At 37.6% G+C, this 15,874-nt stretch overlaps 1 pseudogene; it reads left to right on the plus strand.

Annotated features, from left to right (window-relative positions):
- LOC113032058 (uncharacterized) overlaps positions 1–15,156 on the plus strand; it is a 36,731-nt pseudogene extending 21,575 nt beyond the window's left edge.
- The last annotated feature ends 718 nt before the right edge of the window (positions 15,157–15,874 follow it).

A 15,874-nucleotide genomic window follows, 5' to 3' on the forward strand; every position in this document is an offset into this window, starting at 1 on the left:
GGAACAGAGAGAGAGAGGAGAATGAGGACAGAACAGAGATGGAACAAGAGCAGGTGAGACACACATGTTAGTCAAATGGTTGTTTACCAAAAGTATCACCGTATCATAGGTACTCATGTATCTCGTACCTAGTGTTTCTTTTTAGGTTTGCTATTTTTCAAATTCTACATTTATTAAGTTATGCAGGCTTTTTTGCACAACAAGGCTAAATAATTATATAAACTTTTCTCAATCTAAATAGTGGACTTTGGTAGAATTAAAAAATAAGTGTAGTGCAGGTCTATGATGATTTTTAGTGCTACTATCATCTAGTTCTGATTCCGTCTTGGTTAAGTCCTAAGTAGTCCTGATATTGAACTGTTGTAGTCCTGTTTTAATTCTGGATCAAAAAAAAAAATCCCACATGCATACCACCATTTAGGGCTAAGCCCCGGGTGTTTCAAATGTCTGGCTCCGCCTCTGGCAACAACTAGGAAATTCTGAATTATTACATGACATCCCATGATGTTTTCAGAATAGAGAAATACAGTAAGTGAGGTTGTCTGGTTGGGTCCGTGACAAAAAGTTCTGTTGTATGCACAGCACTGTTATGAAAAAGGGAGTCACCTGGTATTTGACAAGGGTGTATATGAAACTAAGCAAAGTTACAAAAATAACATTTATTATTTGAACATGATGTCACATGATCACATGATCACTGTAAGAATATATAATAATGGCTCAGTTTGTGAAAATGCAGATTGAACCTCCTATGAGACTCCTAACTACAACTGAAGGTAATTCCTTGGTAGAATAGGATGCTTTTCCATGTATTTTGTAAAATATATCTATATAGATATATATATATATATTACCAGAAAACAGAAGAAAAAGAAAACAAAAAGAAAACAAAAAACCAAAGGAAAAAAACCAAAAAAGTACTTAACTTAAATGTGACAGTAATATCATTAATAACCTTCAACTGTCAAACTAATATATTTTTGGAAATATTCTACCTTATCAAGTCTTAATTACTGTTATAATTTAAAAATTTACAATTGTATTTAAAAAATTACTCTAGAAGGAATTGCAAATTGCAAACCATTAACAAAAATTGTAAAATCCTCTACTCCAGATTAAATATGATAAACTTTATCTGAAATAATGTTTTCTTTTGTCTATAGGATGTTGACTACGGCTGGAATATTTGTCTTGTTGTCTATTCTAGGAAAGCTGAGTGGAAATTTGGGTGAGATTAAAAAATGTATCTAAGAAATATAATAAGTAAACGTGAATTCATTACAATTCTAGGACTTGGTTAATTTAACAAACGAAAAGATATTAAGTAAATAACTGATTTGAAGAATTCACATTTAATTATATATTTTAATTAGATCAGTGAAAAAGTGTTTTCAAAAAGATTATAAGAAAAATTCAATTAAAGAAGCTGACTGTAGATATTTTAGTGAAATTACTTACACCACTGGTAATTACATTTGGTAATTCTGTGCATCTTTCTATCTTTTAAATATTAAGGTCAAAATGTTGCCAGACTTGGACAAGTGGCTCAGTCTTCAACGTATGGGAATGCCAAACCCGAAAATGCCATTGATGGGAATCGTGCCAGCAACTACAACCAGGGATCCTGTGCCCATACAAACAACGACTTGAATCCATGGTGGAGACTTGACCTTTTGAAGACATATAAAATCAACACTGTAACTATCACCAACAGACAAGACTGTTGTGCTGAGAGGATCAATGGAGCTGAGATCCGCATTGGAAATTCACTTAATGACAATGGCAATGCGAATCCCAGGTAAATGAGCTACTCATCTTTGAAACTTTGTCATAACCGTCATATATGTGGCAATCATTAATAATGTTTATAAAACAAATGCTACTTCTACACCGTTTTTTAGAGTTAAGTCCACAATACAATTTCGAGCAGCATCGTAACTATCTGAGAGGGACATTTATACAAATTTTTGTTTTACATTAGTCTTATGTTACTTGTTAATCTTTTTTCTTGTCATTTGTTTTCAGATGTGCTGTAATCTCATCTATCGCTGCTGGGGCATCACAAACCTTTGCATGCAATGGAATGGAAGGTCGCTACATAAACATCGTTATTCCTGGGAGAACAGAATACCTGACACTTTGTGAGGTGGAAGTTAATGGTACACTTTCAGGTAAATCTTGTCCAATTCTTCTCGTGTGTTCCACGTTTAATGAACACATAATGGGTTTTGGAGTTCTTCTTATCATATTATTGCTAATATTTGCAACTTTTCAGAGACTAATGTTGCCAGACTTGGACAAGTGAGTCAGTCTTCAACGTATGGGAATGCCAAACCCGAAAATGCCATTGATGGGAATCGTGCCAGCAACTACAACCAGGGATCCTGTGCCCATACAAACAACGACTTGAATCCATGGTGGAGACTTGACCTTTTGAAGACGTATAAAATCAACACTGTGACTATCACCAACAGACAAGACTGTTGCCCTGAGAGGATCAATGGAGCTGAGATCCGCATTGGAAATTCACTTAATGACAATGGCAATGCGAATCCCAGGTAAATGAGCTATTTATCTTTGAAACTTTGTCATAACCGTCATATATGTGGCAATCATTAATAATGTTTATAAAACAAATGCTACTTCTACACCGTTTTTTAGAGTTAAGTCCACAATACAATTTCGAGCAGCATCGTAACTATCTGAGAGGGACATTTATACAAATTTTTGTTTTACATTAGTCTTATGTTACTTGTTAATCTTTTTTCTGGTCATTTGTTTTCAGATGTGCTTTAATCTCATCCATCGCTGCTGGGGCATCACAAACCTTTGCATGCAATGGAATGGAAGGTCGCTACATAAACATCGTTATTCCTGGGAGAACAGAATACCTGACACTTTGTGAGGTGGAAGTTAATGGTACACTTTCAGGTAAATCTTGTCCAATTCTTCTCGTGTGTTCCACGTTTAATGAACACATAATGGGTTTTGAAGTTCTTCTTATCATATTATTGCTAATATTTGCAACTTTTCAGAGACTAATGTTGCCAGACTTGGACAAGTGGCTCAGTCTTCAACGTATGGGAATGCCAAACCCGAAAATGCCATTGATGGGAATCGTGCCAGCAACTACAACCAGGGATCCTGTGCCCATACAAACAACGACTTGAATCCATGGTGGAGACTTGACCTTTTGAAGACGTATAAAATCAACACTGTGACTATCACCAACAGACAAGACTGTTGCCCTGAGAGGATCAATGGAACTGAGATCCGCATTGGAAATTCACTTAATGACAATGGCAATGCGAATCCCAGGTAAATGAGCTACTCATCTTTGAAACTTTGTCATAACAGTCATATATGTGGCAATCATTAATTATGTTTATAAAACAAATGCTACTTCTACCCTGTTATTTAGAGTTACGTCCACCATACAATTTCGAGCAGCATCTTAACTATCTGAGAGGGACATTTATCCAATTTTTGTTTTACATTAGTCTTATGTTACTTGTTAATCTTTTTTCTTGTCATTTGTTTTCAGATGTGCTGTAATCTCATCCATCGCTGCTGGGGCATCACAAACCTTTGCATGCAATGGAATGGAAGGTCGCTACATAAACATCATTATTCCTGGGAGAACAGAATACCTGACACTTTGTGAGGTGGAAGTTGATGGTACACTTTCAGGTAAATCTTGTCCAATTCATCTTGTGTGTTCCACGTTTAATGAATACATAATGGGTTTTGGAGTTCTTCTTATCATATTATTGCTAATATTTGCAACTTTTCAGAGACTAATGTTGCCAGACTTGGACAAGTGGCTCAATCTTCAACGTATGGGAATGCCAAACCCGAAAATGCCATTGATGGGAATCGTGCCAGCAACTACAACCAGGGATCCTGTGCCCATACAAACAATGACTTGAATCCATGGTGGAGACTTGACCTTTTGAAGACATATAAAATCAACACTGTAACTATCACCAACAGACAAGACTGTTGCCCTGAGAGGATCAATGGAGCTGAGATCCGCATTGGAAATTCACTTAATGACAATGGCAATGCGAATCCCAGGTAAATGAGCTACTCATCTTTGAAACTTTATCATAACAGTCATATATGTGGCAATCATTAATTATGTTTAAAAAAAATTCTACTTCTACCTCCTTTTTTAGAGTTACGTCCACCATACAATTTCGAGCAGCATCTTAACTATCTGAGAGGGACATTTATCCAATTTTTGTTTTACATTAGTCTTATGTTACTTGTTAATCTTTTTTCTTGTCATTTGTTTTCAGATGTGCTGTAATCTCATCCATCGCTGCTGGGGCATCACAAACCTTTGCATGCAATGGAATGGAAGGTCGCTACATAAACATCGTTATTCCTGGGAGAACAGAATACCTGACACTTTGTGAGGTGGAAGTTGATGGTACACTTTCAGGTAAATCTTGTCCAATTCTTCTTGTGTGTTCCACGTTTAATGAACACATAATGGGTTTTGGAGTTCTTCTTATCATATTATTGCTAATATATGCAACTTTTCAGAGACTAATGTTGCCAGACTTGGACAAGTGGCTCAATCTTCAACGTATGGGAATGCCAAACCCGAAAATGCCATTGATGGGAATCGTGCCAGCAACTACAACCAGGGATCCTGTGCCCATACAAACAACGACTTGAATCCATGGTGGAGACTTGACCTTTTGAAAACATATAAAATCAACACTGTGACTATCACCAACAGACAAGACTGTTGCCCTGAGAGGATCAATGGAGCTGAGATCCGCATTGGAAATTCACTTAATGACAATGGCAATGCGAATCCCAGGTAAATGAGCTACTCATCTTTGAAACTTTGTCATAACAGTCATATATGTGGCAATCATTAATTATGTTTATAAAACAAATGCTACTTCTACCTCGTTTTTTAGAGTTACGTCCACCATACAATTTCGAGCAGCATCTTAACTATCTGAGAGGGACATTTATACAAATTTTTGTTTTACATTAGTCTTATGTTACTTGTTAATCTTTTTTCTTGTCATTTGTTTTCAGATGTGCTGTAATCTCATCCATCGCTGCTGGGGCATCACAAACCTTTGCATGCAATGGAATGGAAGGTCGCTACATAAACATCGTTATTCCTGGGAGAACAGAATACCTGACACTTTGTGAGGTGGAAGTTGATGGTACACTTTCAGGTAAATCTTGTCCAATTCTTCTTGTGTCTTCAACGTTTAATGAACACATAATGGTTTTTGGAGTTCTTCTTATGATATTATTGCTAATATTTGCAACTTTTCAGAGACTAATGTTGCCAGACTTGGACAAGTGGCTCAATCTTCAACGTATGGGAATGCCAAACCCGAAAATGCCATTGATGGGAATCGTGCCAGCAACTACAACCAGGGATCCTGTGCCCATACAAACAACGACTTGAATCCATGGTGGAGACTTGACCTTTTGAAAACATATAAAATCAACACTGTGACTATCACCAACAGACAAGACTGTTGCCCTGAGAGGATCAATGGAGCTGAGATCCGCATTGGAAATTCACTTAATGACAATGGCAATGCGAATCCCAGGTAAATGAGCTATTCATCTTTGAAACTTTGTCATAACAGTCATATATGTGGCAATCATTAATTATGTTTATAAAACAAATGCTACTTCTACCTCATTTTTTAGAGTTACGTCCACCATACAATTTCGAGCAGCATCTTAACTATCTGAGAGGGACATTTATACAAATTTTTGTTTTACATTAGTCTTATGTTACTTGTTAATCTTTTTTCTTGTCATTTGTTTTCAGATGTGCTGTAATCTCATCCATCGCTGCTGGGGCATCACAAACCTTTGCATGCAATGGAATGGAAGGTCGCTACATAAACATCGTTATTCCTGGGAGAACAGAATACCTGACACTTTGTGAGGTGGAAGTTGATGGTACACTTTCAGGTAAATCTTGTCCAATTCTTCTTGTGTCTTCAACGTTTAATGAACACATAATGGTTTTTGGAGTTCTTCTTATGATATTATTGCTAATATTTGCAACTTTTCAGAGACTAATGTTGCCAGACTTGGACAAGTGAGTCAATCTTCAAAGTATGGGAATGCCAAACCCGAAAATGCCATTGATGGGAATCTTGCCAGCAACTTCAACCAGGGATCCTGTGCCTGTACAAACAACAACTTGAATCCATGGTGGAGACTTGACCTTTTGAAAACATATAAAATCAACACTGTGACTATCACCAACAGACAAGACTGTTGCCCTGAGAGGATCAATGGAGCTGAGATCCGCATTGGAAATTCACTTAATGACAATGGCAATGCGAATCCCAGGTAAATGAGCTATTCATCTTATACTTGATTCAAATTTTGTCATAACTGTCATATATGTGGCAATCATTAATTAAAATTGTAATAGATTTCTACTTCTACTTCTGTTTTTCTAGAGTTAAGTTAATTAGGCAATAAAGAGCAGCACCTTGATTATCTGAAATTGACATTTATACAAACTTTTACTTTAGATTAATCTTATGTTACTTGTTAATCTGTTTCCTTGTCATTTTTTTTCAGGTGTGCTGTAATCTCATCCATCGCTCCTGGGGCATCACAAACCTTTGCATGCAATGGAATGGAAGGTCGCTACATAAACATCGTTATTCCTGGGAGAACAGAATACCTGACACTTTGTGAGGTGGAAGTTGATGGTACACTTTCAGGTAAATCTTGTCCAATTCTTCTCGTGTGTTCCACGTTTAATGAACACATAATGGTTTTTGGAGTTCTTCTTATCATATTAATGCTAATATATGCAACTTTTCAGAGACTAGTGTTGCCAGACTTCGACAAGTGGCTCAGTCTTCAACGTATGGGAATGCCAAACCCGAAAATGCCATTGATGGGAATCGTGCCAGCAACTACAACCAGGGATCGTGTGCCCATACAAACAACGACTTGAATCCATGGTGGAGACTTGACCTTTTGAAGCCATATAAAATCAACACTGTGACTATCACCAACAGACAAGACTGTTGCCCTGAGAGGATCAATGGAGCTGAGATCCGCATTGGAAATTCACTTAATGACAATGGCAATGCGAATCCCAGGTAAATGAGCTACTCATCTTTGAAACTTTGTCATAACAGTCATATATGTGGCAATCATTAATTATGTTTATAAAACAAATGCTACTTCTACCCTGTTATTTAGAGTTACGTCCACCATACAATTTCGAGCAGCATCTTAACTATCTGAGAGGGACATTTATACAAATTTTTGTTTTACATTAGTCTTATGTTACTTGTTAATCTTTTTTCTTGTCATTTGTTTTCAGATGTGCTGTAATCTCATCCATCGCTGCTGGGGCATCACAAACCTTTGCATGCAATGGAATGGAAGGTCGCTACATAAACATCGTTATTCCTGGGAGAACAGAATACCTGACACTTTGTGAGGTGGAAGTTGATGGTACACTTTCAGGTAAATCTTGTCCAATTCTTCTTGTGTCTTCAACGTTTAATGAACACATAATGGTTTTTGGAGTTCTTCTTATGATATTATTGCTAATATTTGCAACTTTTCAGAGACTAATGTTGCCAGACTTGGACAAGTGAGTCAATCTTCAAAGTATGGGAATGCCAAACCCGAAAATGCCATTGATGGGAATCTTGCCAGCAACTTCAACCAGGGATCCTGTGCCTGTACAAACAACAACTTGAATCCATGGTGGAGACTTGACCTTTTGAAAACATATAAAATCAACACTGTGACTATCACCAACAGACAAGACTGTTGCCCTGAGAGGATCAATGGAGCTGAGATCCGCATTGGAAATTCACTTAATGACAATGGCAATGCGAATCCCAGGTAAATGAGCTATTCATCTTATACTTGATTCAAATTTTGTCATAACTGTCATATATGTGGCAATCATTAATTAAAATTGTAATAGATTTCTACTTCTACTTCTGTTTTTCTAGAGTTAAGTTAATTAGGCAATAAAGAGCAGCACCTTGATTATCTGAAATTGACATTTATACAAACTTTTACTTTAGATTAATCTTATGTTACTTGTTAATCTGTTTCCTTGTCATTTGTTTTCAGGTGTGCTGTAATCTCATCCATCGCTCCTGGGGCATCACAAACCTTTGCATGCAATGGAATGGAAGGTCGCTACATAAACATCGTTATTCCTGGGAGAACAGAATACCTGACACTTTGTGAGGTGGAAGTTGATGGTACACTTTCAGGTAAATCTTGTCCAATTCTTCTCGTGTGTTCCACGTTTAATGAACACATAATGGGTTTTGGAGTTCTTCTTATCACATTAATGCTAATATATGCAACTTTTCAGAGACTAGTGTTGCCAGACTTGGACAAGTGGCTCAGTCTTCAACGTATGGGAATGCCAAACCCGAAAATGCCATTGATGGGAATCGTGCCAGCAACTACAACCAGGGATCGTGTGCCCATACAAACAACGACTTGAATCCATGGTGGAGACTTGACCTTTTGAAGCCATATAAAATCAACACTGTGACTATCACCAACAGACAAGACTGTTGCCCTGAGAGGATCAATGGAGCTGAGATCCGCATTGGAAATTCACTTAATGACAATGGCAATGCGAATCCCAGGTAAATGAGCTATTTATCTTTGAAACTTTGTCATAACCGTCATATATGTGGCAATCATTAATAATGTTTATAAAACAAATGCTACTTCTACACCGTTTTTTAGAGTTAAGTCCACAATACAATTTCGAGCAGCATCGTAACTATCTGAGAGGGACATTTATACAAATTTTTGTTTTACATTAGTCTTATGTTACTTGTTAATCTTTTTTCTTGTCATTTGTTTTCAGATGTGCTGTAATCTCATCCATCGCTGCTGGGGCATCACAAACCTTTGCATGCAATGGAATGGAAGGTCGCTACATAAACATCGTTATTCCTGGGAGAACAGAATACCTGACACTTTGTGAGGTGGAAGTTGATGGTACACTTTCAGGTAAATCTTGTCCAATTCTTCTTGTGTCTTCAACGTTTAATGAACACATAATGGTTTTTGGAGTTCTTCTTATGATATTATTGCTAATATTTGCAACTTTTCAGAGACTAATGTTGCCAGACTTGGACAAGTGAGTCAATCTTCAAAGTATGGGAATGCCAAACCCGAAAATGCCATTGATGGGAATCTTGCCAGCAACTTCAACCAGGGATCCTGTGCCTGTACAAACAACAACTTGAATCCATGGTGGAGACTTGACCTTTTGAAAACATATAAAATCAACACTGTGACTATCACCAACAGACAAGACTGTTGCCCTGAGAGGATCAATGGAGCTGAGATCCGCATTGGAAATTCACTTAATGACAATGGCAATGCGAATCCCAGGTAAATGAGCTATTCATCTTATACTTGATTCAAATTTTGTCATAACTGTCATATATGTGGCAATCATTAATTAAAATTGTAATAGATTTCTACTTCTACTTCTGTTTTTCTAGAGTTAAGTTAATTAGGCAATAAAGAGCAGCACCTTGATTATCTGAAATTGACATTTATACAAACTTTTACTTTAGATTAATCTTATGTTACTTGTTAATCTGTTTCCTTGTCATTTTTTTTCAGGTGTGCTGTAATCTCATCCATCGCTCCTGGGGCATCACAAACCTTTGCATGCAATGGAATGGAAGGTCGCTACATAAACATCGTTATTCCTGGGAGAACAGAATACCTGACACTTTGTGAGGTGGAAGTTGATGGTACACTTTCAGGTAAATCTTGTCCAATTCTTCTCGTGTGTTCCACGTTTAATGAACACATAATGGTTTTTGGAGTTCTTCTTATCATATTAATGCTAATATATGCAACTTTTCAGAGACTAGTGTTGCCAGACTTCGACAAGTGGCTCAGTCTTCAACGTATGGGAATGCCAAACCCGAAAATGCCATTGATGGGAATCGTGCCAGCAACTACAACCAGGGATCGTGTGCCCATACAAACAACGACTTGAATCCATGGTGGAGACTTGACCTTTTGAAGCCATATAAAATCAACACTGTGACTATCACCAACAGACAAGACTGTTGCCCTGAGAGGATCAATGGAGCTGAGATCCGCATTGGAAATTCACTTAATGACAATGGCAATGCGAATCCCAGGTAAATGAGCTACTCATCTTTGAAACTTTGTCATAACAGTCATATATGTGGCAATCATTAATTATGTTTATAAAACAAATGCTACTTCTACCCTGTTATTTAGAGTTACGTCCACCATACAATTTCGAGCAGCATCTTAACTATCTGAGAGGGACATTTATACAAATTTTTGTTTTACATTAGTCTTATGTTACTTGTTAATCTTTTTTCTTGTCATTTGTTTTCAGATGTGCTGTAATCTCATCCATCGCTGCTGGGGCATCACAAACCTTTGCATGCAATGGAATGGAAGGTCGCTACATAAACATCGTTATTCCTGGGAGAACAGAATACCTGACACTTTGTGAGGTGGAAGTTGATGGTACACTTTCAGGTAAATCTTGTCCAATTCTTCTTGTGTCTTCAACGTTTAATGAACACATAATGGTTTTTGGAGTTCTTCTTATGATATTATTGCTAATATTTGCAACTTTTCAGAGACTAATGTTGCCAGACTTGGACAAGTGAGTCAATCTTCAAAGTATGGGAATGCCAAACCCGAAAATGCCATTGATGGGAATCTTGCCAGCAACTTCAACCAGGGATCCTGTGCCTGTACAAACAACAACTTGAATCCATGGTGGAGACTTGACCTTTTGAAAACATATAAAATCAACACTGTGACTATCACCAACAGACAAGACTGTTGCCCTGAGAGGATCAATGGAGCTGAGATCCGCATTGGAAATTCACTTAATGACAATGGCAATGCGAATCCCAGGTAAATGAGCTATTCATCTTATACTTGATTCAAATTTTGTCATAACTGTCATATATGTGGCAATCATTAATTAAAATTGTAATAGATTTCTACTTCTACTTCTGTTTTTCTAGAGTTAAGTTAATTAGGCAATAAAGAGCAGCACCTTGATTATCTGAAATTGACATTTATACAAACTTTTACTTTAGATTAATCTTATGTTACTTGTTAATCTGTTTCCTTGTCATTTGTTTTCAGGTGTGCTGTAATCTCATCCATCGCTCCTGGGGCATCACAAACCTTTGCATGCAATGGAATGGAAGGTCGCTACATAAACATCGTTATTCCTGGGAGAACAGAATACCTGACACTTTGTGAGGTGGAAGTTGATGGTACACTTTCAGGTAAATCTTGTCCAATTCTTCTCGTGTGTTCCACGTTTAATGAACACATAATGGGTTTTGGAGTTCTTCTTATCACATTAATGCTAATATATGCAACTTTTCAGAGACTAGTGTTGCCAGACTTGGACAAGTGGCTCAGTCTTCAACGTATGGGAATGCCAAACCCGAAAATGCCATTGATGGGAATCGTGCCAGCAACTACAACCAGGGATCGTGTGCCCATACAAACAACGACTTGAATCCATGGTGGAGACTTGACCTTTTGAAGCCATATAAAATCAACACTGTGACTATCACCAACAGACAAGACTGTTGCCCTGAGAGGATCAATGGAGCTGAGATCCGCATTGGAAATTCACTTAATGACAATGGCAATGCGAATCCCAGGTAAATGAGCTATTTATCTTTGAAACTTTGTCATAACCGTCATATATGTGGCAATCATTAATAATGTTTATAAAACAAATGCTACTTCTACACCGTTTTTTAGAGTTAAGTCCACAATACAATTTCGAGCAGCATCGTAACTATCTGAGAGGGACATTTATACAAATTTTTGTTTTACATTAGTCTTATGTTACTTGTTAATCTTTTTTCTTGTCATTTGTTTTCAGATGTGCTGTAATCTCATCCATCGCTGCTGGGGCATCACAAACCTTTGCATGCAATGGAATGGAAGGTCGCTACATAAACATCGTTATTCCTGGGAGAACAGAATACCTGACACTTTGTGAGGTGGAAGTTGATGGTACACTTTCAGGTAAATCTTGTCCAATTCATCTTGTGTGTTCCACGTTTAATGAATACATAATGGGTTTTGGAGTTCTTCTTATCATATTATTGCTAATATTTGCAACTTTTCAGAGACTAATGTTGCCAGACTTGGACAAGTGGCTCAATCTTCAACGTATGGGAATGCCAAACCCGAAAATGCCATTGATGGGAATCGTGCCAGCAACTACAACCAGGGATCCTGTGCCCATACAAACAATGACTTGAATCCATGGTGGAGACTTGACCTTTTGAAGACATATAAAATCAACACTGTAACTATCACCAACAGACAAGACTGTTGCCCTGAGAGGATCAATGGAGCTGAGATCCGCATTGGAAATTCACTTAATGACAATGGCAATGCGAATCCCAGGTAAATGAGCTACTCATCTTTGAAACTTTATCATAACAGTCATATATGTGGCAATCATTAATTATGTTTATAAAACAAATGCTACTTCTGCATCGTTATTTTGAGTTACGTCCACCATACAATTTCGAGCAGCATCTTAACTATCTGAGAGGGACATTTATACAAATTTTTGTTTTACATTAGTCTTATGTTACTTGTTAATCTTTTTTCTTGTCATTTGTTTTCAGATGTGCTGTAATCTCATCCATCGCTGCTGGGGCATCACAAACCTTTGCATGCACTGGAATGGAAGGTCGCTACATAAACATCGTTATTCCTGGGAGAACAGAATACCTGACACTTTGTGAGGTGGAAGTTGATGGTACACTTTCAGGTAAATCTTGTCCAATTCTTCTTGTGTGTTCCACATTTAATGAACACATAATGGGTTTTGGAGTTCTTCTTATCATATTATTGCTAATATTTGCAACTTTTCAGAGACTAATGTTGCCAGACTTGGACAAGTGGCTCAGTCTTCAACGTATGGGAATGCCAAACCCGAAAATGCCATTGATGGGAATCGTGCCAGCAACTACAACCAGGGATCCTGTGCCTGTACAAACAACAACTTGAATCCATGGTGGAGACTTGACCTTTTGAAGCCATATAAAATCAACACTGTGACTATCACCAACAGACAAGACTGTTGCCCTGAGAGGATCAATGGAGCTGAGATCCGCATTGGAAATTCACTTAATGACAATGGCAATGCGAATCCCAGGTAAATGAGCTACTCATCTTTGAAACTTTGTCATAACAGTCATATATGTGGCAATCATTAATTATGTTTATAAAAAATTCTACTTCTACCCCGTTATTTAGAGTTACGTCCACCATACAATTTCGAGCAGCATCTTAACTATCTGAGAGGGACATTTATCCAATTTTTGTTTTACATTAGTCTTATGTTACTTGTTAATCTTTTTTCTTGTCATTTGTTTTCAGATGTGCTGTAATCTCATCCATCGCTGCTGGGGCATCACAAACCTTTGCATGCACTGGAATGGAAGGTCGCTACATAAACATCGTTATTCCTGGGAGAACAGAATACCTGACACTTTGTGAGGTGGAAGTTGATGGTACACTTTCAGGTAAATCTTGTCCAATTCTTCTTGTGTGTTCCACGTTTAATGAACACATAATGGGTTTTGGAGTTCTTCTTATCATATTTTTGCTAATATATGCAACTTTTCAGAGACTAATGTTGCCAGACTTGGACAAGTGGCTCAATCTTCAACGTATGGGAATGCCAAACCCGAAAATGCCATTGATGGGAATCGTGCCAGCAACTACAACCAGGGATCCTGTGCCCATACAAACAACAACTTGAATCCATGGTGGAGACTTGACCTTTTGAAGCCATATAAAATCAACACTGTGACTATCACCAACAGACAAGACTGTTGCCCTGAGAGGATCAATGGAGCTGAGATCCGCATTGGAAATTCACTTAATGACAATGGCAATGCGAATCCCAGGTAAATGAGCTACTCATCTTTGAAACTTTGTCATAACAGTCATATATGTGGCAATCATTAATTATGTTTATAAAACAAATGCTACTTCTACCTCGTTTTTTAGAGTTACGTCCACCATACAATTTCGAGCAGCATCTTAACTATCTGAGAGGGACATTTATACAAATTTTTGTTTTACATTAGTCTTATGTTACTTGTTAATCTTTTTTCTTGTCATTTGTTTTCAGATGTGCTGTAATCTCATCCATCGCTGCTGGGGCATCACAAACCTTTGCATGCAATGGAATGGAAGGTCGCTACATAAACATCGTTATTCCTGGGAGAACAGAATACCTGACACTTTGTGAGGTGGAAGTTGATGGTACACTTTCAGGTAAATCTTGTCCAATTCTTCTTGTGTCTTCCACGTTTAATGAACACATAATGGTTTTTGGAGTTCTTCTTATGATATTATTGCTAATATTTGCAACTTTTCAGAGACTAATGTTGCCAGAATTGGACAAGTGGCTCAGTCTTCAACGTATGGGAATGCCAAACCCGAAAATGCCATTGATGGGAATCATGCCAGCAACTACAACCAGGGATCCTGTGCCCATACAAACAACGACTTGAATCCATGGTGGAGACTTGACCTTTTGAAGACATATAAAATCAACACTGTGACTATCACCAACAGACAAGACTGTTGCCCTGAGAGGATCAATGGAGCTGAGATCCGCATTGGAAATTCACTTAATGACAATGGCAATGCGAATCCCAGGTAAATGAGCTACTCATCTTTGAAACTTTGTCATAACAGTCATATATGTGGCAATCATTAATTATGTTTATAAAAAATTCTACTTCTACCCCGTTATTTAGAGTTACGTCCACCATACAATTTCGAGCAGCATCTTAACTATCTGAGAGGGACATTTATCCAATTTTTGTTTTACATTAGTCTTATGTTACTTGTTAATCTTTTTTCTTGTCATTTGTTTTCAGATGTGCTGTAATCTCATCCATCGCTGCTGGGGCATCACAAACCTTTGCATGCAATGGAATGGAAGGTCGCTACATAAACATCATTATTCCTGGGAGAACAGAATACCTGACACTTTGTGAGGTGGAAGTTGATGGTACACAACTCGATTCTTACTATGAATCTGAGTGTGGCTGGGTCTAAACAAAATTATTTAGTCTTCTAGTATTCCTTAAGTTCTAAAGTAGGTGTGTGACAATAAGGGTCATTTATTTCAAGTTTTTTGCTACTTTTTAGTGACTCTTTTTTGTACCCCCTACTCTTCACGACACACTGCAGGGATATTCTATTCCGATCAATCACTTTTTACTGAATGCTTCCATTCATATATGACTTCATAAATAAATTTTACCTTTATCTGTTGTATCACATGTAATATTTTACAAAACATATTACACTTTCTGTTTCTTTTCCATGCACATGTTTAAACACCAAATAAATATTGGTGCAGCACACGTTTGAAGAGTCATTCGTTCCCGTTGCAGAGAAATAGTTGAAAGGTTAGAATCCTTTGCTCTACCCATCAGTCAATCAATCAATCCTTAGAGAACCACCATTCTGTCGTTCCCGAAACGTGAACATTAACTTTGTTAAAGGTCCAAATACCCACAGGTACAAACATCTGACTGGCACTACCCCTCTAGGTATCCCACGCAGGATTCTCATTGCATCATTATATGCAACATGCAGCTTCTGGATGCTGCATTGCTTGTAAGATGACCACAAGGAAGCAGTATATAGTGCTGTGCAATACGTTTTAAGCCAGTGGTTCTCAACCAAGAGAGGCCAGCAGTGATCACTGACTGTTTTTTAGGTTCTTGTTCAGATTAAATAGAACAAAATACAAAGCATTAATGTACAA

This window comes from Astatotilapia calliptera, chromosome 11 (genome assembly GCF_964374335.1).
Source record: "Astatotilapia calliptera chromosome 11, fAstCal68.1, whole genome shotgun sequence".
Lineage (NCBI taxonomy): Eukaryota > Metazoa > Chordata > Actinopteri > Cichliformes > Cichlidae > Astatotilapia > Astatotilapia calliptera.